The sequence below is a fragment of the Tamandua tetradactyla genome, chromosome 10 (genome assembly GCF_023851605.1).
Source record: "Tamandua tetradactyla isolate mTamTet1 chromosome 10, mTamTet1.pri, whole genome shotgun sequence".
NCBI classification, from domain to species: Eukaryota; Metazoa; Chordata; class Mammalia; order Pilosa; family Myrmecophagidae; genus Tamandua; species Tamandua tetradactyla.
Window position 1 is genome coordinate 108,076,212 of NC_135336.1, and position 25,858 is coordinate 108,102,069.

At 40.7% G+C, this 25,858-nt stretch overlaps 1 protein-coding gene and 1 non-coding gene across 43 annotated transcripts in view; both read left to right on the forward strand.

Annotated features, from left to right (window-relative positions):
- The window catches only part of PCBP3 (poly(rC) binding protein 3), a 470,825-nt gene that overhangs the window by 318,088 nt on the left and 126,879 nt on the right, over nucleotides 1–25,858 (forward strand). The window lies entirely within an intron of this gene.
- Nucleotides 12,328–12,398, forward strand: TRNAG-UCC (transfer RNA glycine (anticodon UCC)). The gene has a single exon. It is a non-coding gene; the product is annotated as a tRNA-Gly (tRNA).

The following is a 25,858-nucleotide window of genomic DNA, read 5'->3' on the forward strand; positions in this document are numbered from 1 at the left end:
CCATGCTGGAGACCCAGGTGCCTGCCCATACAAAAACAAATAAAAATAAACAAATAATAGGGGGGATAAAGGGTAAAATAAATTGGTAGATGGAAATAGTAGTGGTTAATGAGAAGGAGGGCTAAGGGTTATGATATGTTTAAGTTTTTCTTTTTTCTTTTTATTTCTTTTTCTGGAGGGATGCAAATGTTCTAAGAAATGATCATGGTGATGAACATACAACTATGTGATGAGATTGTGAGCCACTGATTGTACACCATGTATGGACTGTATGTCGGTGAGCATGTGTCAATAAAGATATTTTAAAAATAAAAATAAATTTAAAAATTTAAAAGCTAGAACAGAGTGGTGAGAGGTGAGGTGGGGGGGTGGGCAGGCAGAGCTGAGCCGTACAGTGCTTTGTACCCAGAGTGAAGGGAGGGGACAGGGGGTGGACTCTGTGGCCAGGCACTCTAGTTTGAGTCCTGCTCTGCTATAGCTACTGCTTTCTAGTATTGCTAGCGTTGCCTATAGCTCTTGCTTCATCTTGAAGCAAGTTGCTCAACCTCTCTGGGCTTTGGTTTCAGATAATAGTAGAATCTACTCATTAAAAGAGTCCATGTGTATGGGAGCATCAACGGGCGAGGCAGGATGCTGATGGCGGCTGTGGCTGTCATGGAGAGACAGGCTCAGAGAGGTCACGGAACGTGGGCAGAGCTACCTGGTTGATAAAGGCTCCATGAAGGCAGTCGCCCGTGAGAACAGCTCAGTTGTTGGGACATTTGGGCTCTGAGACTGCCGTAGAGAAACTCGGGTCATCCGCGCTAGCACATTCAGGAGGCTGAAGAGCAAAGACAAATATATAGGACGTAAAAAAATGTGCTTGTTTTGATAAATGTTTTTTTGCACTGAGCCACACCCATCCATTTACAGTTGTCTCTGGCTGCATTTGCTCCATATTGGGAGACCAATGAGACCCACTCTATTTGGAATCATTTGCTTAGACATTTATCAGATGTAGATGTTGTATAACGAATACAAGCTGAAATCATTTTACCGATATTACTAAAAATTAAAGTTACATTGTAATGTAATTTGCTTGTGGTTATCATCATTACCTTATTACTTGTGATTTCATAAATACACTGAAATTTTTCATGTGTATTTTCTGCCCCAAGTTTTAGGTATAAACAAGCTGAAGCAAAAGAATTACACTAAAAAAAAATGGGGCTTTTTTCTTATGCTTCTGAAAATGTTCTTCCAAAATTTAGCATTAAGATAAGATCATCTTCCTAAACCTATAAAATTATATTTATTTTCATGATAGTGGAGTAGAAGCATTGTCTTTGTATAAAGAGGGAATATACGACTTCTCACCACAAAAATATTCTTCTCACATACTCTTCAATATTTTAATTTTAGAAACAGGTCACAAACATTTAAATGGCAATTCCCTTTCCGATTAAAACAGTTTCACTATTGGTTTGGCCAGCTCTTGACCACAGCATTATGCCTCATGTGAATATCAATATTGCATGTCTGTAGGCACAAGTATGGTGGCACCTGGCACAGGTCAGCACTTTGGACAAACCTCTGCTGGTGACTCTGTTCTTTCCCATCTGGCAAAGCTCCGTGAATGGAGTTCCTCATGGTACAGTGTCAGCTGATGGAAAAGAGGGTTCCAGAATACTAGAGAATACCGGAGAATAAAACCTGCTCCCTTTGAAGAGGTGACTCCATTTCTGAAGGACACTGGCTTGTTTGGAGTACATTCTCAGGGCCACTTTGCCAGACAGGCAGCCAAGGCTAGAAACGTCGGACCACATGATGAAGGGTCCTGGATCCCTGATTCACTGTTTGTAGAGAATCTCCATCTAGGAGGTTTGGATTGCCTGGTGACACTCTGGCACCAGTGGAAATGCCTGAAATGGGAAGGCATCACAGTTTTGACTGATTATGCCCATGTCAGATAGGTAATATTTTTGCCAAGGACCTTCTCCTTAGTACCCGCTCACCTGTTGTGACAAAACACAAAAGAGGGAGATTGTACCAAGGAAAGAGAGACTTCTCTAATCTCTGCAGACAGTCAAGCACCCACACTAAAAAGAGAGCTCCACATTTGGAAATATGGGGCATATCTGGGGAACTGGGCACTCAGTTCTATTGAAGCCCACCCCAAGATGTGCCCTGAAACATGTGAGTGGGTGGAAAGAGCTATGGCATTTAAAAACTGGTAGTTAAAACAATGCAAAAATCCTAAAACACAAATTGGCTTTTAAGGATGGAAATATGAGATCACTTTTACTGATGATTATCATGCCTCATGGCATATAGAAGTGTCCTTTAATATTTCAGTGTGTTCCTATGATCATGTCGGTCTTCAGGGGTGGTTTAACTAATAATGAAGCAAGCAATTCAATTAAAATACCATAGTTCCAGGATTTGACTCTAGATGGCCCAAGGAAATGAAAATGAAATATTCTTAAGAATTATATTATAATTTAATTGTATTATATTAAGATATAAAAACTATCATAGGAATTATAATTACATGTAATTCAAAAAGAGCAAAAAAGCATTAATTAATTAAAGCTAAATGTCAGTAAGAGGATGCTATAAGGGAGGGGTGTGTGGGGTTTTTGCTGCTGTTGTATCTCCTTTTTTTCCCTTTTCTTTCATTGTGAAAGAAATGGAAATGTTCACAGAGAGATTATGGTGGTACATGCATAACTGATTATAAAAGGAGCCACTGATCATACACTTGGGTGAATTTTATGGTGTGTGAATAAAACTGTTTAAAAAATAAACAGAAGATACAAGTGTTGGAGAAGATGGAGAGAGAGAGATACCAATTCACTGTTGGGACAGAGTGGAACGGTGCCAGCATTCTGGAGGGCAGTGTGGTGGTCCCACAGGAGGCTAAGGATAGGGCTGCTATATGATTCTGCTACCCCTTTATTACCTATATACTAAGAACAGGGCGGCTATATGATTCTGCAACCCCTTTATTACATATATACTAAGGATAGGGCTGCTATATGATTCTGCAACCCCTTTATTACATATATACTTGAATGAACTAAAAGCAGAAACATGAATATGCATTTGCACACTGGTTATTATGGTGGCATTATTCATGATTGTCAATGGATGGAAGTGGCCTAAGGGTACATCAGCGCTGAATGGAAGGGTGGATTACGTTGTATGCATATGATGGAATATTGTGTTATGTGACTGCAGAAAGGAGTGAAGGTGGGAGACATGCAACCAGGTGAAGGAACATTAACGACATTATGTTGAGTGAAATAAGCTAAAACAAAAGGATAAATAATACATAGTCTCACTACTATAAACTACCTATAATGAGCAAACTCAGTTGAATTAGAGAGTATAGGTTATCAGGAGATAGAAAGTGGGCAGGTATTGGACAATCAGTGATTAGGGAGTAAGAATGTTCAATAAGGCACATTGTAAAGGTTCCTACTTCATAAGCTCTTATAGTAGTCATATTTACTCCTGAGTTTTAACTATTATTTCTAAATTCTGAGATGCTGTGCTCTTTGTGTATAACCTGTTAGCTCCCTGGAACTTTAGGTATCTATGTGATACCTGAGAACTCAGAGTTCTGCAGCTCTGAAAGTCAGCATTACTCTATACAGCAACTGTTAAAGAAGACGAAAAAGAAATCAGACTTTAATTAGGTATGAATGAAGCAGATCTGGTTAGGACTAAGGGAAATCAGAATACAGGATAAAGAATGATATTGTCTGTATTTTCAACTTCTGTCTGAAAACAAAGGAAGAGCCATTTATTCTGTCCAGTGTAGCACATTATTTTAACCTGTCTAGTCAGTTTATTTAAACAATATAATTGCATGGAACCTGGAATAGAGAATGAGAGCTTGTTATTCTGAACAGATTAATATAATACCATGATATATTCTAGAGTATTTGGGCAAAAAATTAAAAAAAAAAAAGAAAAGTATTTGCAAGTCCCCTTGAGGAACTGGGGGGAAATGTGGAAGTACTAAGCTTTCTCATGTGGGGAACTCCTGATACTCTCTCAGGAATTAGGGACTTCCAATTTAATAAGCCAAGCCTTCAGTCTCAGGGTTTGCCCTTATAAAACTTATTTCTGCAATGGCAAAGCTAAGCCTACCTACAATTATGCCTCCCAGTCACCTCAGTGAACTTCTTTTGTGCTTAGATGTGGCACCTCTCTTTCACCCAACTCTGCAAATAAACTCACTACCTTCCCCATACATAATATGGGTTTAAGTCTCCCTGGCAATGGCAATGTGGGACATGATTCTAGGATGAGCCTGGCCCTGGCATCATGGGGTTGACAAGGCTTTCTTGACCAAAAGGGGTCAAAGAAATGAAGCAAAATAAAGTTTTAGTAGTTAAGAGATTTCAAATAGAGTCCAGACGTCATCTTGGAGGCCAATGTTATGCAAGCTTCATGAGATACTGCAAATTGCCGCAATATGCCAAGCCCTAGCTAACAATATTCCTGAAAACCTTAAGAATATCCTGGGCTCTAACTAAGTCTCCATAAATGTTTTACTTAGTAAGTTTATTTTTTCAAAAACTTACCAGGTTATTCCTATGCCACATAAGCCCTGAAATCCAGAGGTACCATCTCTCCATGAGCATCTACCGGTTTAATTCCGCTGTCCCATAAGATCAACACCACTCTCCAGTACAGAGAAGCTAGAATGGGCATTGCCCAACCTGAAGATTGAGAGAACGATCAAATGAGAGCAAGGAGGTATAACTGAAAAATTAGAATTTAATAAATAATTATGAATACTGTCTCATTATATAGGTATTTCTTTTTAGTTTATAGTGTATTAGTATAGGCAGAAGGAAATTCCTGAAATTGTTGAACTGTAATCCATTAGCCTTGATCTTTGATAATGACTGTATTACTATATTTCTTTTATAGTGTTTCCATGTGATTATAAAAACCTTGGCACTCCCTTTATTCTGTGTATGGATAGATGAATAATAAAAACATGCATGAAAAAATAAATAATAGATCAGGAATATGAAGAAAAAAACCCGTTATAAACTATGAACAATAGTTACAGTACTACTTTTATGATCTTTCATCAGTTGTAACAAATGTAACTGCTGTTAAAAAATCATTGAATTACAAAAAGTGTTATCATCAATTGTAATAAATATTCTACACCAATGAAGTGTTGGTGGTGGGGTGATGTATGGGAATCGTGTATTTTATGAATGATTGTTTTGTAAAGCCACAACTTGTATAATAACAAAAATTTTGAAAGAGTTAGTTTTATAGCACGCTGCCTGGCATGCTGTTAGTGTATGAATTGATGTGGTACCTTTGAAGCCAGATGCCTTGCATAGCTCCAGCACTGTGGCTGGACTACCCTCTGTAAGCCTTCCCATAAAGAGTTCCCAGAAGAGTAGCATGGTTAATTTGCTCTGGTAATTCAGAGGTGGGAAAGAGCTTTTCTATCTGGAGAATGTGGAATGGCTTTATAGAGGTTGTACAATTTCAGCTGTGTTTAAAAGATTTTAAGCTGTGGAAATATCTTAAGCAAAGCGTATTTGTCAGATCTTACTGTGTCAGCAACAACCTCAGACGAGCAGTGGCCACCACAGTAAGGTCAAGCGTTTGCAGGTTGGCCTGACTTTGTCCTAGTAGCTGCCTAGGGTATGTTCTTTTTGTGGGAATAGCAGACGTGTGAGAGAAAACTCTCCACGCTTACAAGTGTATTTGAAGGTTCTCCTTGCATCGTTCTGCCAGCCAACGTTCCATTGGCCAGACATCAAGGCCAACATCAGTGGGGCTGGGAAATACATTCCTCTTCTTGTGAGAGAAACTGCAAAGGGCAGGGATTCAGAAGAGTTGGCGAATTGGGGACAGTGATATGACCCATCCTATCAGGTAATGGAAGTAGAAGTTTAGACTGTGTATGATGGACAAAATGGTTCAGACAGATCGAGGGGCAGTGCAGGAACTGCATGGGCCTCAGAAGTGTATATTCTTAAATTTAGTCCATTCCTGTGAGTGTGAGCCACAGTAAGTGGGATGTTTTGATTAAGTTACTTCAGTTAAGGTTTAGCCCATCTCAGGATGGGTCTTAATCCTATTACTGGAGTCCTTTATAAGCAGAATGAATTTCAGGGAGGGAAGGTGAAAGGGAGAGAGTTGCCTTTAACTTGTTAATATGGTGGTTCACATTGACTGACTTTTGAATATTGAACCTGTCTTGCATCCTGGCTATAAGCCCCACTTGGTCCTCCTACCTGGTGCATAATTCTTTTCTCATACATTTGCTGGATTGTACAGGCTCACCTCAGAGATACTGCAGGTTTGGTTCCAGACCCCCGCAATAAAGTGGATATTGCAATAAAGCGAGCCATATGGATTTTTTGGTTTCCCAGTGTATATAAAAGTTATGTTTGCACTATACTATAGTCTATATAAGTATGCAGTAGCATTATGTCTAAAAAATGTACACATCTTAATTAAACTGTGACACAGAGACTCAAAATGAGCACATACTATTAGAAAAATGAGGCCGATAGACTTGCTCAGCACAGGGTTGCCACAAACTTGTAATTTGTTTAAAAATGCAATACCTGTGAAGTACAGTGAAGCAAAGTACAATAAAATGAGGTATGCCTGTTTTCTGAGATTTTGTTGAAAGTCTTTGTATTTATGTTCATGAGGAATATTTGTCTGTAGTTCTCTTTTTAAGTTCTTTGTCTGGATTTTGTATCAAGATAATATTGGCCTCATAAAGTGAGTTGGGTATAGTTCCCCTTTTCTTTCCCAGTTCCCCAATCTGAGTTGAATTGATGTTAATTCTTCTCTAAACATTTAGTAAAATTCTTCAATGAAATCAGCTGGACCTGAAGATTCCTTTTTCAGGAGGTTTTTAAACTGTGAGTGCAAAATCGTTAACAGTTTAGGGTTATTCAGATCATCCATTTCATGATGGGTGAGTGTTCTAGTTTGCGAGCTGCTGGAATGCAACACACCAGAGACAGACTGGCTTTCAATAAAAGGGAATTTATTTAGTTAACATATAGTTCTTCAGAGGAAAGGCAGCTAACTTTCAACTGAGGTTCTTTCTTATGCGGGAAGGCACAGGGTGATCTCTGCTGGCCTTCTCTCCAGGCCTCTTGGGTTCCAGCAACTTTCCCCAGGGTGATTCCTTTCTGCATCTCCAAGGGCCTGGCCTGAACTGTGAGTGCTGAGATGAGGAGTGCTGAGCTGCTTGAGCTATGCTACGTTGCGCGCTCTTATTTAAGCACCAGCCAGTTAAATCAAACATCATTCATTGCAGCAGGCATACCTCCTAGCCAGCGCAGATGTGTTGAGCAACAGATGAGCTTCACATGCCATTGGCTCATGTCCACAGCAACAGAACTAGGCACCTTCACCTGGCCAAGTTGACACCTGAACCTAACTACCACAGTGAGTTTTGGTAGTTTGTAGTTTTTGAGGAGTTGGTATATTTCATCTGAGTTGTCTATGTGTGCAGAATTGCTTGTTGTATTCCCTTACTATTATCCTTTTAATATACGTGGATGCTGTACATGAGATTTTGGATTTAGAGTGAAAGCTGGAATAGGTTAAGATTTGGGTGGGATGTGGGAATAGGGAAATGCATTTTGTATGTAGGATGGATGTGAATCTTTGGGGTCCAGAGAACTGACAGTATAGGCTGAAGATATCAAGCCCTAACCACTGGAACCTGCAAATATTACCTTATTTGGAGAAAGGATCTTTGCAGATGTGATTAATTTAAGAATCTCGAGATGCAGAGATTATTCTGGATTATTTGGGTGGGCCTTAAATGCAATAGCAGTTGTCCTTATAAGGCAGAGGCAACAGGAGACTTTACTTTCGTAGAGAAGAAGGTGATATGAAGATGGAGCAGAGATATATCTGATGATGCTGGCCTTGAATATTAGAGCGAGGCAGACAGAAGGCAAGAATGCCTTAGCCCCAGAAGCTGGAAGAGGCAAGGAATGGCTCTTCTCCTAGAGCCCCAGGAGGGGGCGCAGTCCTGCCCGCGCTGCGGTTTTAACCCAGTGACACTCAAACGTGGATTTCTGGCTCCGTAACTGTGGGAGAGCGCGTTTCTCTTGCTTTACGCTGCCACATTTGTAGTAATTTATTACAGCGGCCGCAGGAGACTGATACAGTTCCTCCTTATAATTCTCTTTCCCTTTTGGGTTCTCCTATGTTTTCATTCATTACATAAATAAATATTTCTTCTTCTTCGGACATAGTTAAGATAGCTTCTTTAAAACCCTTGTCTAGCTCCTCCAAAATCTAAGTTATGCTGGGATCAGCATTTGGGTCAGTTGCCTTTTTTTTCCTTGGGAATGGGTTGCTTTCCATTCTTTGTATACTGAGTAATTTGGGTTAGTATTATGGATATTTCAGATATTAGGTTCTGTCATGTTTCTCCTAACGGTGAGAAGTGGTTTTTCCTTCCACATAGGTAGTGGACTTGCTGAACTCACCCTTCACCCTCTGTTTCTTCTTTGCTGGGCAGGAACTTGTCTGTCTGCTCAGTTCTTTGTTCCATGCTCCACTGCCTGCCTTGCACACATCCATTTCAGGGAGAGCAGCCAGCTGGCTGGGCCGAGTGTAGACACAGACTTTCTCCTGGTACTAGCCTTGCTGGGATTTTCCCTCTCTCTTTCCAGCTGCTCTTATCCTTGGCTTATCAAGCCAGTGAGACTGGGGGTTTTCTCCTGGTGTTCTAGCTGCCCCTCATGTTGCAAAATAGGCCTCCCTCAGGCTGAAAGCTATAAAAAATGGGGGATTTGCTCAATGTATGTCCCTTCCTCTAGGGACTCTCCTGCTTTGGGATGTTCTCTACTGCTTTTAGATCATTGTTTTTTATGTTTTGTCCAGAGTGTATGGTTGTATCTGCAGGAGTCTTGTGGTCATTACTGGACATGCACCCTTGGGCCTTGGCATTGAGCTGTCAAGTGAGCACAGCCTATCTTTGGAGACGCACATGTCTTTTCTTTTGGCAAGTAATGAGTGCTGCATGTGTTCCCCATCCCCTGTGCCTGTTTGAACTTACGGAGAGGGAAAACAGACAAAAGAATTAGGAAGGTTTGTCTCCACTTTGAATTAGGAAAAGGTCTCAGGTCTCCAAAAGTTTCCACATTTCTTACTGCTCCTCTGCTTCATGCCAGGATGATAAAGGACACCAAACCCTGTTTCTCTCAAGGCATTCTCCTGATCCCCTGAGGTTTGCAGCAAGTATGTACTGGAGATTGAGTTGAGAGCAATGTCTGTGAAGCATGTTGAGTGGGAGGAGAGTACACATGTCTGCTCTGGTTTCTGGAGAGGCCCAGGTTCTCTTGGGGTGTCCTCAGTTCCTGTTTCTTGAAAATCTTGTTTAATTTGATCTTCTTTCCTTTAGGGTCTGCTTAATAGACTTCTCTGTAGTCTCAAGTGTGCACAACATGGATACCCCTGCCTCGTGACTTGGTATAGGACTGCAGGAGATGGCTGGACTGGTCTGAGGCCCTGGGGGCAGTGCTGGCACAGGGACCAGGTTCGAACAGAAGACTGGCACTGCAGAGAACACCACAGGGGAATCTGGTACTCCAGTCTTGCCCAGTCCTGTTAGAGTGCAGTGGACACAAGAGGCCGTGGTAAAGAAGCAAGACTTGGCATGCTCTGGCCTGCACTCAGATGCCAAGCCTGGTTTAGGGCAAGACAAGTTATGTGGGAGGTTGTGTTGGAAATTGGCTTCTTACTCATGCGTCAGAGCCGGGACTGACCATTCTGCCCTGCCTTTGCCCAGGCTCGCTGGGTGAGGACCCTCGTTTGTGTCTGTTCTAAACTCCGAGTGGAACTGCATGGGTGTGAGAGCGCGATGTCTGCCTTCACCTTGCTCCGTTATCCTGAGCAACTTCTGCTCCCTGGGGCCGAGGCTCGGAGGGTGGCCTGTGAAAGACAGTCCCTTGGGGTTTTCCTAGGCGAAAAGTTACTGTGGGACTGAACAGTAGCCCCTCTCCTCCTGGCAGTCCAGTTCAGTGTTGTGATTCTGTCTGATGGATCATGTAATTTCTTGATTATAGAGATTGAGGTATAGTTTCTTTTAGTAGGACTTGAAAAAGAACAAATTATATAAATTCAGATTGCTAATATAGTCAGCACCCTATGCAGCCATGAAAAATTGTGTGCCAGATGTGCATATTAGGTTTAGAGGGGCTGCAATCCCTAAGTTACTTCAGTGTGAAAAATTATTTTTAAAGTGAAGATAGAGGAAAAACAAGAGGTCTTGCAAGTGTGTGATTGGATTTGTGAAGCTGTAAGTTGTTGTCATGGCTAGGGAGGGAGCTGAAGTCAGCACAGTTAAAATTATAACACCCGTGTTGATGGTATAAGCCCAAGACCCCTTGTGTATTATACCTGCCAGAGGACCTTTTAAGAATATCTCCTGGGCTTTCAAGTTGCAGGAGCTTAACTCTTTGCTTACTGGGGTTTTGTGACACTGATAACACCTGTCTACGAGGAGAAATACAAGTTGGGAAAGGGAAAAATGCAGGAGTGGGGGTGGGTGGGTTCATCTGCAGCGTTCCAGAACTCGGCTAGTTGTCTCCTACCCATGGGACCTGTGGCCCTACTAGAGCATTCAGAGAGGTAGTATTTCCTGCTCACTGTCCATAAGAAGATACCACTAATAAAAGGTCCAGTGTGATGGTCTTTGTTATACAAAAACCACCACGTGGAGCAGCCAGAAGCTGGAGGTCAGCAGAACCCAGAGGAGAAAGGAGAAGATGCTGCCACGAGCATTGCCACATCACGGAAACACCAAGGACCAGGAAAGGATCGCCGGCATCCAGCCGAAGTCGTCACTGCCTCAATTTTGAACTGCCCCTAGCCTCAAAACCATGAACCAACAAACTCCTATTGTGTGAGCCAACCCATTGCCCAGTATTTATTTCTCAGATACCTGCTCACCCTGTGGGGGACCCTCCTCCCAGCCATCCTGAGTTCCACTGCTGGCCCCCCACGGCCCTTCCCACACATTTCTGCGGGCCCTCCAGACATGGCAGCCAGGCCCTGTAGGTCTCCAGGTGACAAAGCCATTTGTTCTTGTCAGGGCCTGAATTTCCTTTCTCTGGCTGTGCAGTGACTGGTCTGGAGGCAGTGGGGAGAAGAGGGTGGGGCCTGACAAGGTGGGCCCTCGTCTCGCAGGAGAACTCCTCACGGGAAGTCCTTGCATGCTCAGCCATCCGAGCCTGTGCTCACCCAGCAGTGGAGGCTCTGGAGTCTGTGGGCTCAAATCCTCAGGCGTCCTCCCTTGACTGTCAGGGCTGCATGCGCAGGGCTGTGCCCACAGAGGTCGCAGCCTGGTCCCGCTGCAGGAGGGACCCTCTCTTCCATAATCACTGGTGGCGCCGACCTGGGGCTGCCATGCTCTTTCTCCAGGACACAGACCAGAGCCAGCCAGGTCCACACTGTCACACTGTCGGCCTCCTTCCAGCGAGGCCTGAGGGTGGGGATGCTGCCTCAGGGATCTCCCAGCAACTCAGAGACTTTTGTTTTCTGAAAGTGAGAGGGAAAGCTGTGAATGCTACGTGAGATATAACTAAGGACAGGAAGGAATTCTCATCAGGGTAGAGGGCAGGAATGGACTGTCCCATCTGTCCATCTTCCCCCAATTTGTTCAGCCCGTTGCTCACAGCGGCCACAGACCCCGTCTCCTTGGGGTCTTCAGACACCTTACTTGCTGGCGGGTGGGGGCGGGGCTGCAGCCAGGACTGGGAGGTGAGGTGGCAGACCTGGGCGGATCCAGCAGCATTGGGACTTCTGCAGCGGGAGCAGGGAGGGTGAGGGGAGCAGCCACCCCTCAGAAAGCGCTCCCAGCGGCCTAGGCACAGGTGGTAGGCTCGGTCAGCCCAGGGCTGCCCTGCACAGCCTCCACCAGCCCACTGCCTCTCCGTAGGTGATCCGGATTTACTCGGGGCGGGGTGGGGGGGGCTGTGGGTACGGGAAGCAGCAGGCCCCAGGGCCTGGGGTTGAAGCCAATTTCACAGCCCTGGGAGAGAGCTGGTGTCTCCCAGGCTCTGGACACTGGGGACAGGGAATTGGAGCAGGGTCAGCAAACATCTGTGAAGGGACCCACTGGTAATTTTAGGTTTTGTGGGCCATGCATCTCCTAGCATCTGCTCAGCTCTGCCTGGAGCTTGAAAATAGCATGGTTAATTTGTAGCAAAAACTGCGAGTGATGGGCCAGATGGGTCCCAGGCCCTAGTTTGCACTACTCGGCAGCGACTTGGAGAAATGGTCGGGGAATTTCTAAAAGAGGACTTGGAAGATGCATGGGTGATTCAGTGGTAGAATGCTCACCTTCCAAGTGAGAGACCTGGGTTCGATTCCCAGACCATGCATCATTACCACCACTGCCGCCCTCTTCCAAAAAAAAAAAAAAAAAAAGTAGGGCTTGGAAAGACCAGTAGAGCTCTCTTGCCACCTAGTGGCTGTAAATTTGCTTAATAACGTCATGTAACTTTGTCGTTGTATAGGACAGCCTGCCCTCTCTCCTCTGCCATCATCTTGTTACTGATGGTCACCTGAATTCCCTTTTTGTTAGAGGACATAACTCTGCCTGATTTCCATTCCTTTACATTTGTTAAACTTTGGTCTGCCTTGGTAAATGTACCATGTGAGTTTCAAAAGAATGTGTATTCTGCTGCTACTGTTGTTTTCTATAAATATGGATTCGATCAAATTGTCTGAGAATGCTTCTCAGGTCAACCACATCCTTGCTAATTTCCTGCCTGCGAGCTGTGTCCATGTCTGTAAGAGAGTGCGCAATTCTCCAGCTATAACAGTATACTTGTCTATTTCTCCATGCAGTTCTATCAGTTTTTGCATCATGTGTTTTGTGGTTACGTATATACATGTTTAGGATTTTTATGTCTTATTTCAGAATTAACTCTTGTGCTGATTTGAAAGAATGTATGTCCCCTAGAAAAGCCATGTTTTAATCTTAATCCCATTTTGTAAAAGTATAATAATCCCTATTCAATACTATATAGTTTGAAACTGTAATCAGATCATCTCACTGGAGATGTGATTTGATCAAGACTGGTTGTTAAGCTGGATTAGGTGATGACATGTCTCCACCCATTTGGGTGGGTCTTGATAAGTTTCTGGAGTCCTATAAAAGAGGAAACATTTTGGAGAATGAAGATGATTCGGAGAGAGCAGAAAATGCTGCAGCACCATGAAGCAGAGAGTCCACTATCTATTGACCTTTGGAGATGAAGAAAGAAAACGCCTCCTGGGGAGCTTCATGAAACAGGAAGCCAGGAGAGAAAGCCAGCAGATGATGCCGTGTTTGTCATGTGCCCTTCCAGATGAGAGAGGAACCCTGACTGTGTTCACCATGTGCCTTCTCACTTGAGAGAGAAACCCTGAACTTCATCAGCCTTCTTGAACCAAGGTATCTTTACCTGGATGCCTTAGATTGGACATTTCTATAGACTTGCTTTAATTGGGACATTTTCTCGGCCTTAGAACTGTAAACTAGCAACTTATTAAGTTCGCCTTTTTAAAAGCCATTCCGTTTCTGGTATATTGCATTCTGACAGCTAGCAAACTAGAATAACTCTTTTGACTCTTTTATCATATATCATTCCTCTCTTCGACCCTGATGAATTTTTTCCTCTGAAATCTCTCAAATTAATGTAGCTACTGAGTTTTCTTTTTGTTAGCATGATATACATCTCTCCATCCCTTTACTTTTTTGTGTGGCGGTACATCTGTCGCTGCTGCCGGCCTTAGACTGTTAGTCATCAGTATAGTTACTGTTAACTACAATCCGTAATTTGAAATAGATGCATTTCCCCATATGCACCTCTATTATAAACTCCTTATAATAGTGGCATATATTTGTTCTCATTCATGAAAGAACATTTTCATATCTGTATGACCATAGTCATGACCACAGGATTCGCTGTGCCCTACATTCCCCTGTTTTATCCTCCGGCTTTCCTTCTGATGACATCTCTGCTCTAAACTTACCCTTTCAGCCACAAGCACCACATAATTCACTGCTGTTAATTATACTCACCATACTGTGCTCTGTTCACCTCTGTCCATTTCCAAACATTTCAAGTCAACCTAAACCTAGTTAAAAATTGTGCACATATTAAACATCCAATCCCCATTATCTACCCTCATTCTATCTCCTGGAAACCTATATTCTAGATTTAACTCTTTGAGTTTACTTGTTATAATTAGTTCATATTAGTGAGTTATTAGTCCTTCTGAGTCTGACTTATTTCACTCAACATAATGTCCTCAAGGTTTATTCATTTTGCAGCATATATCAGAATTTCATTCTTTTTATAGCTTAATAGTACTTCATTGTTCTAGTTTGCTAGCTGCTGGAATGCAACACATCAGAGACGGATTGGCTTTTAATAAAAGGGGATTTATTTAATTAGTTCTTCAGAGGAAGGGCAGCTAACTTTCATCTGAGGTTCTTTCTTGTGTGGGAAGGCACAGGGCGATTTCTACTGGCCTTCTCTCCAGGCCTCTGGGTTCCAACAACTTTCCCCGGGGTAATTCCTTTCTGCATCTTCAAAGGCCTGGCCTGAACTGTGAGTGCTGAGATGAGGTATGCTGAGCTGCTTGGGCTATGCTACATTGTGCTCTCTCATTTAAGCACCAGCCAATTAAGTCAAACGTCACTCATTGCAGCAGGCACGCCTCCTAGCCGACTACAGATGTAATTAGCAACAGATGAGGTTCACGTGCCATTGGCTCATGTCCACAGCAACAGAACTAGGTGCCTTCACCTGGCCAAGTTGACAAGTGAATCTAACTACCACATTCATTTTATGGCTATAACCACATTTTGTTTATTCATTCATCTTTCAATGGACATTTGGGTTGTTTCCATCTTTTGGCAGTTGTGAATAATGCTGCTGTAAACATTAGTGTGCAAATGTCTGTGCGCATCCCTGCTTTCAGTTCTTCTGAGTATATACCTGGTAACAGGATTGCTGGACCATGTGGCAGTTCTATACTTGAGGAACTGCCAAACAGTACTCCACAGTGGCTGTACCATTTTACGTTTCCATCAGCGGTGAATAAGTATTCCTATTTCTCACGTCCTCTCCAACATTTGTAGTTTCCTGCTTGTTTAATAGTGGCCATTCTTGTAGATGTGAAATGATATCTCATTGTGGTTTTGATTTGCATTTCCCTAATAGCTAGTAAAGCTGGGCATCTTTTCATGTACTTTTTAGCCATTTGTATTTCCTCTTTGGAAAAAATGTCTATGCATGTCTTTTGTCTATTTTTTAATTGGGTGGTTTTTATTATTATTGAGTTGTAGGTTTTTTTTATATATATATTCTGGATATCAAACTCTTATCAGCTATGTGGTTTCCAAATATTTTTCCCCACTGGTTGGCTGCCTTTTCACCCTTTTGACAAAAAGTCCTTTGAAGCACAGATGTATTACATTTTGAGGAGGTCCCATTTTTCAATCTTTTTCTTTCATTGCTTGTGCTTTGGGTCTAGAGTATAAGAAACTATGACCTGTCACTGTGTCTTGAAGATGTTTCCCTGCATTTTCTTCTAGGAGTTTTATGATACTAGTTCTCCTACTTAAGTCTTTGATCCATTTTGAATTAATTTTTGTACAGGATGTGAGATAAGGGTTCTCTTTCTCTTTTTGGTTATGGATATCCAGTTCTCCTAACACCGTTTATTGAAGAGACTGTTCTGTCCTAGTTGAGTGGACTTGGGACCCTTGTCAAAAATCAATTGACCATAGATTTGAGGGTCTCTTTCTGAATTCTCAATTCAGTTCCATTGATTGAAATGTCTTTTTGCCAGTACCATGCTGTTTTGATCACTCTAGCTTTATAATATTATTTAAAGTCAGGAGGTCTGACTCCTCTCACTTCATTCTTCTTTTTCAAGATGTTTTTGGCTATGTGAAGCCCCTTATTCTTCCAAATAAATTTGATAATTAGCTTTTCCATTTCTGCAGTTAGCTTTTCCATTCTGGTAGAATTTGGATTGGTATTGCATTGAATCTGTAGATCACTTTAGGTAGAATTGACATCTTTTTTTTTTTTAAACATTTTCTGTATTTAAGACATTGTTACCTTAAACTTTATTCCGCTTTTTGGCAACTTTTATCTTTTTGGAAAAAGTTTCATACAGTAAAACTGACTTTTTTGTGTGTGTTTAGCTCTGTAAATTTTAACACATCTGTAGATTCATGCAACCATTACCAGTATCTGTGACCCACAAAGGAAGTCCCTTGTGCTGACACTTGTATCCCTAACCTCTGGCAACCACTTATCTGTTCTCCATCAGTATAGTTTTGTCTTTTCTAGAAGGTCCTATAAATAGATCATACAGTCCATAAGGTCCTTTTGAGGCTGACTTTCACTCATCGTCATGTCTTATGGCAACTTTAATGGGTACTGATTAGAACAAATCAAAGCATTCAAAGGTTAAATCATCTTCCCAGCTCTCACCCCCACCTCCTTTTCTGGGGTAATCAGCATTATATAGTTTGGAGTTTATCCTCTCATACCTTTCTCTATGCTGATACAATTCTGTGTAGTTATATTTCCTTCTATATGGGTGTTTCTCTAGTTCCTTTTCTATAATACATACGTGTATATGTGTTTTTATGTATACACATTTCTCATAACAGTCCCTTTAAGGTCCAAGCTTAGTTTAGTAAGGGATGCATCATTAGTTTTATTTGATAATTTCCCAATTGATGGATCTTTTTTTTCTTCATGCAAAAACATTTTTTGATTTGTACATTTAGTCACTATCATGTACACTCTAGGCATTCCTAGATTATACCATCTCAGTCTTATTATCTATTTTTCCTTCTGATTTCATATGTGCCCCCAGCCCTCCTCCCTCTATCATTCTCTCATTCAGCTTCATTCAGTGTACTTACATTATTGTGCTACAATCAGGTAGTTTTGTGCTATCCATTCCTGAATTTTTACAATCAGTCCTGTTGCACAATCTTTATCCCTTCAGCTCTGTTCTAGGTTGCTAGTTGCTGGCAATATACCAGAAACAGAATGGCTTTTAAAAGGAAGAATTTAATGAGTTGCTAGTTTACAGTTCTAAGGCCGAGAAAATGTCCCAATTAAAGCAAGTCTATAGAAATGTCCAATCTAAGGCATCCAGGTAAAGATACCTTGGTTCAAGAAGGCTGATGAAGTTCAGGGTTTCTCTCTCAAGTGAGAAGGCACATGGTGAACACAGTCAGGGTTCCTCTCTCATCTGGAAGGACATATGGCAAACACGGCATCATCTGCTAGCTTCTTCTCCTGGCTTCCTGTTTCATGAAGCTCCCTGGAAGGCAGTTCCTTCTTCATCTCCAAAGGTCACTGGCTGGTGGACTCTGCTTCATGGTGCTACAACATTCTCTGCTCTCTCTGAATCTCCCATTCTCCAAAATGTTTCCTCTTTTATAGGACTTCAGAAACTAATCAAGACCCACTCAAATGGGTGGAGACATGTCATCCCCTAATCCAGTTTAACAACCACTCTTGACTAAATCACATCATCCAGGGAGATGATCTGATTACAGTTTCAAACATGCAGTATTGAATAGGGATTATTCTACCTTTATGAAATGGGATTTTGATTAAAACATGGCTTTTTAGGGGACATACATCATTTCAAACCAGCACAAGCTCCAATTACCCAGTCCCTACCCTATTTCTATCTCCTGATAACCTCTTTCTTAACTGAAATTTTCCAAGTACATTCATTGTTAGTTCATATCAGTGAGACTGTACAGAATTTGTCCTTTTGTTTTTCACTAATCTCATTCAGCATAATGTCCTAAAGGTCTATCCATGTTGTTACATGCTTCATGACTTTATTCGGTCTACAGCCACATAATATTCCATCATATGTATATACCACAGTTTGTTTAGCCACTCATTTGTTGATGGACATTTAAGCTGTTTCCATCTCTTAGCAATTGTAAATAACGCTGCTATAAACATTGGTGTGCAAATGTCCATTTGTGTCCTTGCCCTCATGTCCTCTGAATAGACACCTAGCAATGGTATTGCTGGAGTATATGGCAGTTCTATACTTAGCTTCCCGAGGAACTTTCAAATTGCCTTCCACAACCATTGTACCATTTTACATTCCCACCAACTGTGGATAAATGTGCTTCTTTCTCCACATCCTCTCCAGCACTTGTTGTTTTCTAGTTTTTTTGATCATGGTCATTCTACTGGGTGTCAGATGTATCTCATTGTGGTTTTGATTTGCATTTCCCTAATAGCCAGGGAAGTTGAGCATCTTTTCATGTGCCTTATAGCCATTTGTATTTCCTCTTCTGAGAAGTGTCTGTTCATGTCTATATTAGCTAGGATTGTCCAGCTAATATAAATATAATATATTTTATAAATAGAAAATTTGTAAAAGTGTCTCACATAACCGTGGAACATAGGGTCCAAAATCCATAGGGCAGGCTGTGAAGCTGACGACTCCGATGGAGGATCTGGATGAACTCCACAGGAGAGGCTCACCAACCAAAGCAGGAAGAGAGCCTGTCTTTCCTGAATCCTCCTTAAAAGGCTTCCAGTGATTAGATTAGGTATCACTCATTGCAGAAGACACTCACCTTGGCTGAGTACAAATGGAATCAGCTGTGGATGCAGCTGACATGATCACAATTTAATTCTATGAAATATCCTCATAGCAACAGACAGGCTAGCACTTGCCCAACCAGACAAATGAGTGCCACCACCTGGTCAAATTGACACATGAACCTAACCATGACAATGTCTTTTGCCCATTTTTTAACTGAGTTGTTTGTCTTTTTATTGTTGAGTTGAACAATCTCTTTATGTATTCTGGATATTAAACCTTATTTGATATGTCATTGCCAAATATTGTCTCCCATTGTGTAGGCTGCCTTTTTACTTTCTTGACAAAGTTCTTTGAAGCACAAAAGTGTTTAATTTTGAGGAGTTCCCATTTATCTATTTCTTCCGTCAGTGCTCATGATTTCAGTATAAGATCTAGGAAACTGCCTCCTACTACAAGTTTTATAAGATATTTCCCTACATTTTCTTCTGAAAGTTTTATGATCTCAGGTCTAATATTTAGGTCTTTGATCCATTTGGAGTTAATTTTTGTATAACATGTGAGATTTGGATCCTTTTTCATTCTTTTGCGTATGGATATCCAGTTCTCCAAGAACTATTTATTGAAGAGATTGTTCTGTCCCAGGTGAGTTGGCTTGACTACCTTATCAAAGATCATTTGTCCACACTCTATTCGATTCCATTGGTCAGTATATCTATCTCTATGCCAGTACCATACTGTTTTGACCCTGTAGCTTCATAATATGCCTTAAAGTCAAGTAGCATGAGACCTCCAACTTCATTTTTCTTCCTCCAGATGGTAATCTGGGGCATATGATTATTAGTTTTTCTATTCTTGCAAAGTTAGTTTTTTGGATTTTAATTGGTATTGCATTGAATCTATAAATCAATTTAGGTAGAATTGACATTTTAGCTATATTTAGTCTTCCAATCCATGAACACCGTATGCCCTTCCATTTATTCAGGTCTTCTGTAATTTCTTTTAGAATTAACATCTTAATGACATTTCGCTTTGCAATCCATGAACACAGAATGTCTTTCCATTTACTTAGGTCTTTGATTTGTCTTAGCAGTACTTTGTAGTTTTCTGTGTACTGGTCCTTTACATCATTAGTTAAATTTATTCCTAGATATTTGATTATTTGGGGTTGCTATTATAGATGGGAGTTTTTTCTTGATTAGCTCTTGCATAGTTCATTACTAGTGTATAGAAGCACAACTGATTTTTGTGTTTTGATCTTGTATCCCCCCACTTTGCTTAACTTATTATTAGCTCAAGTAGCTTTGTTGTGTTTTTTATTTGGGGAGTTTTCTAAATACAGGATCATGTCATCTGCAAGTAGTAAAAATTTTACTTTTTCCTTTCCAATCTGAATGCTGTTTATTTCTTTTCCTGCTTAATTGTTCTAGCGAGAACTTCTACCACAGTGTTGAATAACAGCGGTGATAGTGAGCATCCTTGTCTTGTTCCTGATCTTAGAGCGAAAGCTTTCAGTCTCTCACTGTTGAGTACAATGTTAGGTATGGGTTTTTCATATACACATTTTATCATGATGAGGAAGTTTCCTTCTATTCCTACCTTTTGAAGTGTTTTTTCAAGAAAGAATGCTAAATTTTGTCAACTACCTTTTCTCTGTCAATCAAGGTGATCATGTGGGTTTTCCCTTTTGATTTGTTAATGTGCTATTTACCTAAATTGTTTTTCTTGTGTTAAACCATGCCATAGTGTGCTGTTGGATTCTATTTGCATGTATTTTGTTGAGTATTTTTGTGTCTATTTATTAGAGATAATACATATATCTGTAGTTTTTTTGTCTTGTAGTATCTTTATCTGGCTTTGGTATTAGGGTGCTGTTGATGTAATAGAATGAGATAGGTAGTGTTGCCTTTTCCTTAAAAGGCAGATTTTGGAAGATTTTGAACAGGAATGGTATTAATTCTTCCTGGAATTCTTGGTAAAATTCCCCTGTGAAGCCATCTGGTCCTGGGCTTTTCTTTGTTGGGAGGTTTTTGATGACCAGTTGCATCTCTACTTGTGATTAGTTTGTTGAGGTCTTCTCTTTCTTCTCAAGTCAGTGTGGGTTGTTCATGTGATTCTAGGAAGTTGTCCATTTCATCTAAGTAGTCATTTTTTTCATAGTACTCTCTTATGATCTTTTTTATTTCTTCAGGATCCATGGTGATGACCCCACTCTTCTTTCTCATTTTATTTATTTGCAGTTTCTTTCTCTTTGTGTTTTTCAGTCTAGCTAAGGGTTTGTCGATTTTATTGATAGGGTTTGTCGATTTTATTGATCTTCTCAAAGAACCAACTTTTGATTTTATTGATCTTCTCTATTGTTTTTAATCCTCCATTTCATTTGCTTCTGCTGTAATTGCTATTTCTTTCCTTCTGCTTACTTCTTGATTTGTTTGCTCTTCTTTCTTTAGTTTTTCCAGTTTTTCACTTAGGGTCATTGGCTTTAACTCTTTCTGCCTTTTTAATGTAGGCATTTAGGGCTATAAATTTCATTCTCAACACTGCCTTTGTTGCATCCCATAAGTTTTGATTTGTTGTGTTCTTCTTTTTATATATCTCAAGGTTTACTGATTTCTCTTGCAATTTCTTCTTTGACCCACTGATTATTTATGAGCATGTTGTTTAATCTCCATTTATTTGTGAATTTTGTAGTTCTCCTCTTGTTATTGATTTCCAGCTTCATTCCCTTATGATCAGAGAAGTGCTTTGTATAATTTCTATCTTTTAAAATTTATTAAAACCTGTTTTGAGCCCCAGCATATGGTCTATCCTGGAGGATGTCCATTAGCACTTGAAAAGAATGTATACCCTGCTGTTTTGAGGTATAAAGTTCTATGTATGTCTGTTAGGTCTAGTTCATTTATATTATTTAGATTCTCTTTCTTTATTGATCCTCTGTTTAGATGTTCTATGTATTGATGAGAGTGGTGTGTTGAAGTCTCCCACTATTGTTGTAGAGGCATATATTACTCCTTTCAGTTTTGCCAGTGTTTGCCTCATGTTCTTTGGGGCACTTTGATTAGGTGCATAAATATTTATGATTGTCATTTCTGCTTGGTGAATTGCCCCTTTTATTAACATAGAGTGTCCTTCTTTGTCTCTTATAACATTTTTACATTTAAAATCTATTTTGTCTATTAGTTTAGCTACCTGAGCTTTCTTTTTTTTTTTACTGCTTGTGTGGAATATCTTTTTCCAGTCTTTCACTTTCAACTTGTTTGTATCTTTGGGTCTAAAATACTATACAGCATATAGATGGATCATAATCTTTTATACATTCTGCTAATCTGTATCTTTTGATTGGGATATTTAATCTATTAACAGTCAATGTTATTACTCCAAAGGCAGTCCTTATTTCAGTTGTTTTATCCTTTGCCTTTTATTTGTCAGTTTTTTTTTTCTCTTCTATTATCCCTTTAGTTACCCGTACTAATACTCTCCATTTCTTTACCCTCCTCAGGCTTCTATCTCCTGTTTTTCTGCTTTTTAGTCAGCAGAACTTCCTTTAGTAGTTCTTGTAGGGTCAATCTCTTGTTAACAAACTCTCATCTTCTATTCATCTGTGAATTATTTAAATTCTCCCTCATTTTTCAAGGATGGCTTTGCTGGATAGAGAATTACTGGCTGGCAATTTTTTTCTTTCAGTGTCTTAAATATATTGTACCACTGCCTTCTTACCTCCATGGTGTCTGATGAGAAATCGGCACTTAGTCTTATTTGACTTCACTTATGTGTGGTGAATCACTTTTCTCTTGCTACTTTCAGCACTTTCTCCTTCTCTTTGACATTTGACAGTCTGATTCAATAGTTAAAGTGACACTGTAATATTCTTTCATCAGTTGTAACATAGCCATTATACCAGAGCTAAATGTCAATAATGGGGAAGTTTAGGGGTATGGGATTGTTTTTTTTTCCAGAGAAATGAGCATGTTCTCATACTCATTGTGGTGGTGAATACATAACTCTGTGATTACACCAAGAGCAGTTGGTTGTACACTTAGAATGGATTATATGGTATGTGAATAAAACTATTTTTTTTAAGTGAGCTGTTTATCTCCAAAACCTACAACCTCCAGTTGGGTCCTGGACCAGATAAGTCCTGAAATGCAGAGGGGCCAGCCCTACCAGAATATCAACTAGTTCCATCCCCCTACCTCATATTGTCGACAGCCCATTCCAACATGTAAAAGATAGACTCAAAGGTAATGGTGGAGTTATACAGAGAAGGTAGGGTTTAACAAATGAGTATGAGTGCTGAATCATTATATGATATTTCTTTTAGCATGCAGTACCTTTAGCAGCTAGAAATAAAAACCTATAATTAAGGAATTGTAACCCGTACCAAACTCTGAAATCTGTTCTACAACTAATTGTTTGTGATGTACTTTGAAATTTACTGCTTTTATGTATATATGTTATTTAAAGAGAATGAAGAATATAACAGAGAGGATAGGATTTAAAAAATGAGTATGAGTATTGAATTGTTATATTGATATTTCTGTTGGTCTCCAGTGTCTTGGAACAGGTAGAAGAAAAAATGAAAAATTGTGGAACTGTAACGCATACCAAACTTTATAATTTGTTATATAAGTACTTGTTAAAATGTACTTGGAAATTTATTGCTATGTTGTATATATGTGATATTTCACAATTAAAAAAAAACGTTTAAAAAAAAATGTGCTCTTTATTCTTTTAGGTGACCTTTCAAAGCACTTGGTAAGTCCAATAAAAACCTAACTGGATTTTGATTAGGATTTTGTTGATTCCCTCTGCTGTCGAAGGAGCAGCCAGCCTGATCACAAGTCTCCTTGTTCAGACCTTCTGGCCTTTCTTTCCACTTAGGCTGTTTGCTCCGTCTTGCCAGAGCCGTTGGTGTTCAGTTTTTCCTGGAGAGTTTTCCCCCAGGAGCTCATCTAATGCGAGAACTGCTATGTTTAATCCTTTTTTCCTGTGATTAACCGGTCTTTCCCAAAGCTGAGGTCAACAGATGGGCAGTGTTTTTGGGGCCTGAGAATCTCCATTTTTAGCAGGTGCCTTAGGTTTTTGTGGAGCCCCTTCTCTTTCACATCTCCTAGTGTGTTCTCAGAGAGATTAGTGTGTGGCTTTGTGGTGGACAGTTTGGAGTTGGGACTGCTTTTCAGCCAGTGATGGGCTGAAAAGAGAGTTTAAACTGACAGCTGTGCAAGGATTTCTCTTCCTTGTAATGGGTTTCTGGATCTCTTGGCATGGGTTTTTCCCATGAGTCTGCAGTATTTTCGTTTTTGGATAAACCAAAGCACATATGTGGTTTTCTGTATTTTTTTTATTGGAAGCTCAACAGCTATGTTGCTTTTAACATGCCAAGTTTGATTTACCCTACTGTTATCAGACCTTTGGCCCCCACATACCTGTTGCAAAAATGGGGCTGACAGGATAGATTGTCGAGGTTCCCAGCGATGCCCTGAGTTCAGAGTTGACCTCCCCAGCTCTGCCGGTGAGGACTGGGATTGGAGGCAAAGCCCTGCACAGGTGAGACATGGCAAAGTGCACCATCCACCCAGAGCTGCCATCAGCCTCCCTGATGGAGTCCGAGGCCACAGTGCCCACAGGGTGGCATGGGTGGGACAATCTATAGGATCATAGTGGCACGGGATAAGAACAAAATGCGTATGTGGGCTCTACCTGCAAACGCGGCTCTGCTCTCATTTTCCCGCAGCTGAGTTGCTGCTTTGAGATTGGATTTCCTCTTCACCAAAAAGGGCCAGCTTTTCCACACTCACTGTCTGCGTGTTCTAGGACTGAGGACTCAGAGGGGGTGATGAGGTTCACTCTCTTCCCTCCAGATGACTTGTCACCATGAGCTGCCAGGACTGAGGAACCGCATTGCAGGGCGGGACTGCTCTGACGTTGTGGTCTCTCTAGGTTTCATCAGACAAGACTGCACTGCCACTGCAGACACAGTCTCATCGCCATGTGTGCACACACGTGCATGGACATGCGTGCTCACAAGCAGACCATAACCCATTAGCAAGGCTCTCTTTGGCTCCGAACGACTGGTGATATTCGCCGTGTCAGGCGATTATTACCTATAGGGGAAAAACAGTTTGAGTTGAAGAAGATTTCTCATCAGGAACCATGGAGGCCAGAGGGAAGTAGCACAACATTTTTCAAAGGCTGAAAGAATTTTTCAATGCAGTTTCCTATATCCAGTGAAAATATCCTTCAGGGATGAAGTCGGAAAAAGGGAATCTAATAATACCAGCCAGGAAGTAAAAATGGAAAAAGCAAAAAATATGTGTAAGTACGTTAGATTTTCCTTCTCGCCTTGAGTTTATATGTGATGGTTGAATCAAAAATTGTAACAGTGTCTGTTGTGGGTTCTCTGTATATGTGAATGAAGTATTTGAGACAATTACTTTATAAATAGGGAAAGGTAACAGTGGTCAGGTTTCTATACTTTTAAATAGGTAAAATGATACCACCAGTAGACTGTGATAAGTTATTCATTTATAATGCAATACCTAGGGTAACCATTAAAAAAGCTATATGAAGAGATATACTCAAAAACACTATAGGTAAATCAAATGAAATTCTAAAAAATGTTAAGATAGCTCATGGGAAGGTAGGAAAAAGAAAACAGAGACCAAGCACAAAACAGAAATGAAATGGCAGCACTAAGCCCTGACATATCAGTAATTATGTTAAAATTAAATGGTCTGAATACATCAATCAGATAACAGAGATTGGGAGAGTAGATTTAAAAACATTACCCAACTCCCAGAATCTTATTTCAAATATAATGATATAGGTAGATTGAAAGTAAATGATGGAAAAAGATAGTCCATGCATATGTGCATACAGCGTATCGGTAGTTTCTGAGAATGGGAATGGGGCATAGGATGTGAGGGAGGCATTACAAATGGGAATGAGGGTTTGAGGGATGGATATGTTCGTTTTCTTAGTTGTGGCACTTCAGTCTTACAGGGGAAATGCTCTACGAAGACTTCCCTGTCACCACCCAGAATATTAAAATGTACGCAAGGCTTAAGACTTAATACGATTAAGTCAAGAACCCTTAAGCATAGCTGGCCTTTTACTTCTGCAGTGAGTGTGTGGTGGTTCCTAACAGTTTGCTGCCACCGCTTTGACCCATGCCGAGAAACCGCAATTTAACCCCCCACCACCTAACCCACGTGGAAAGGGCACATCACATCTTAGT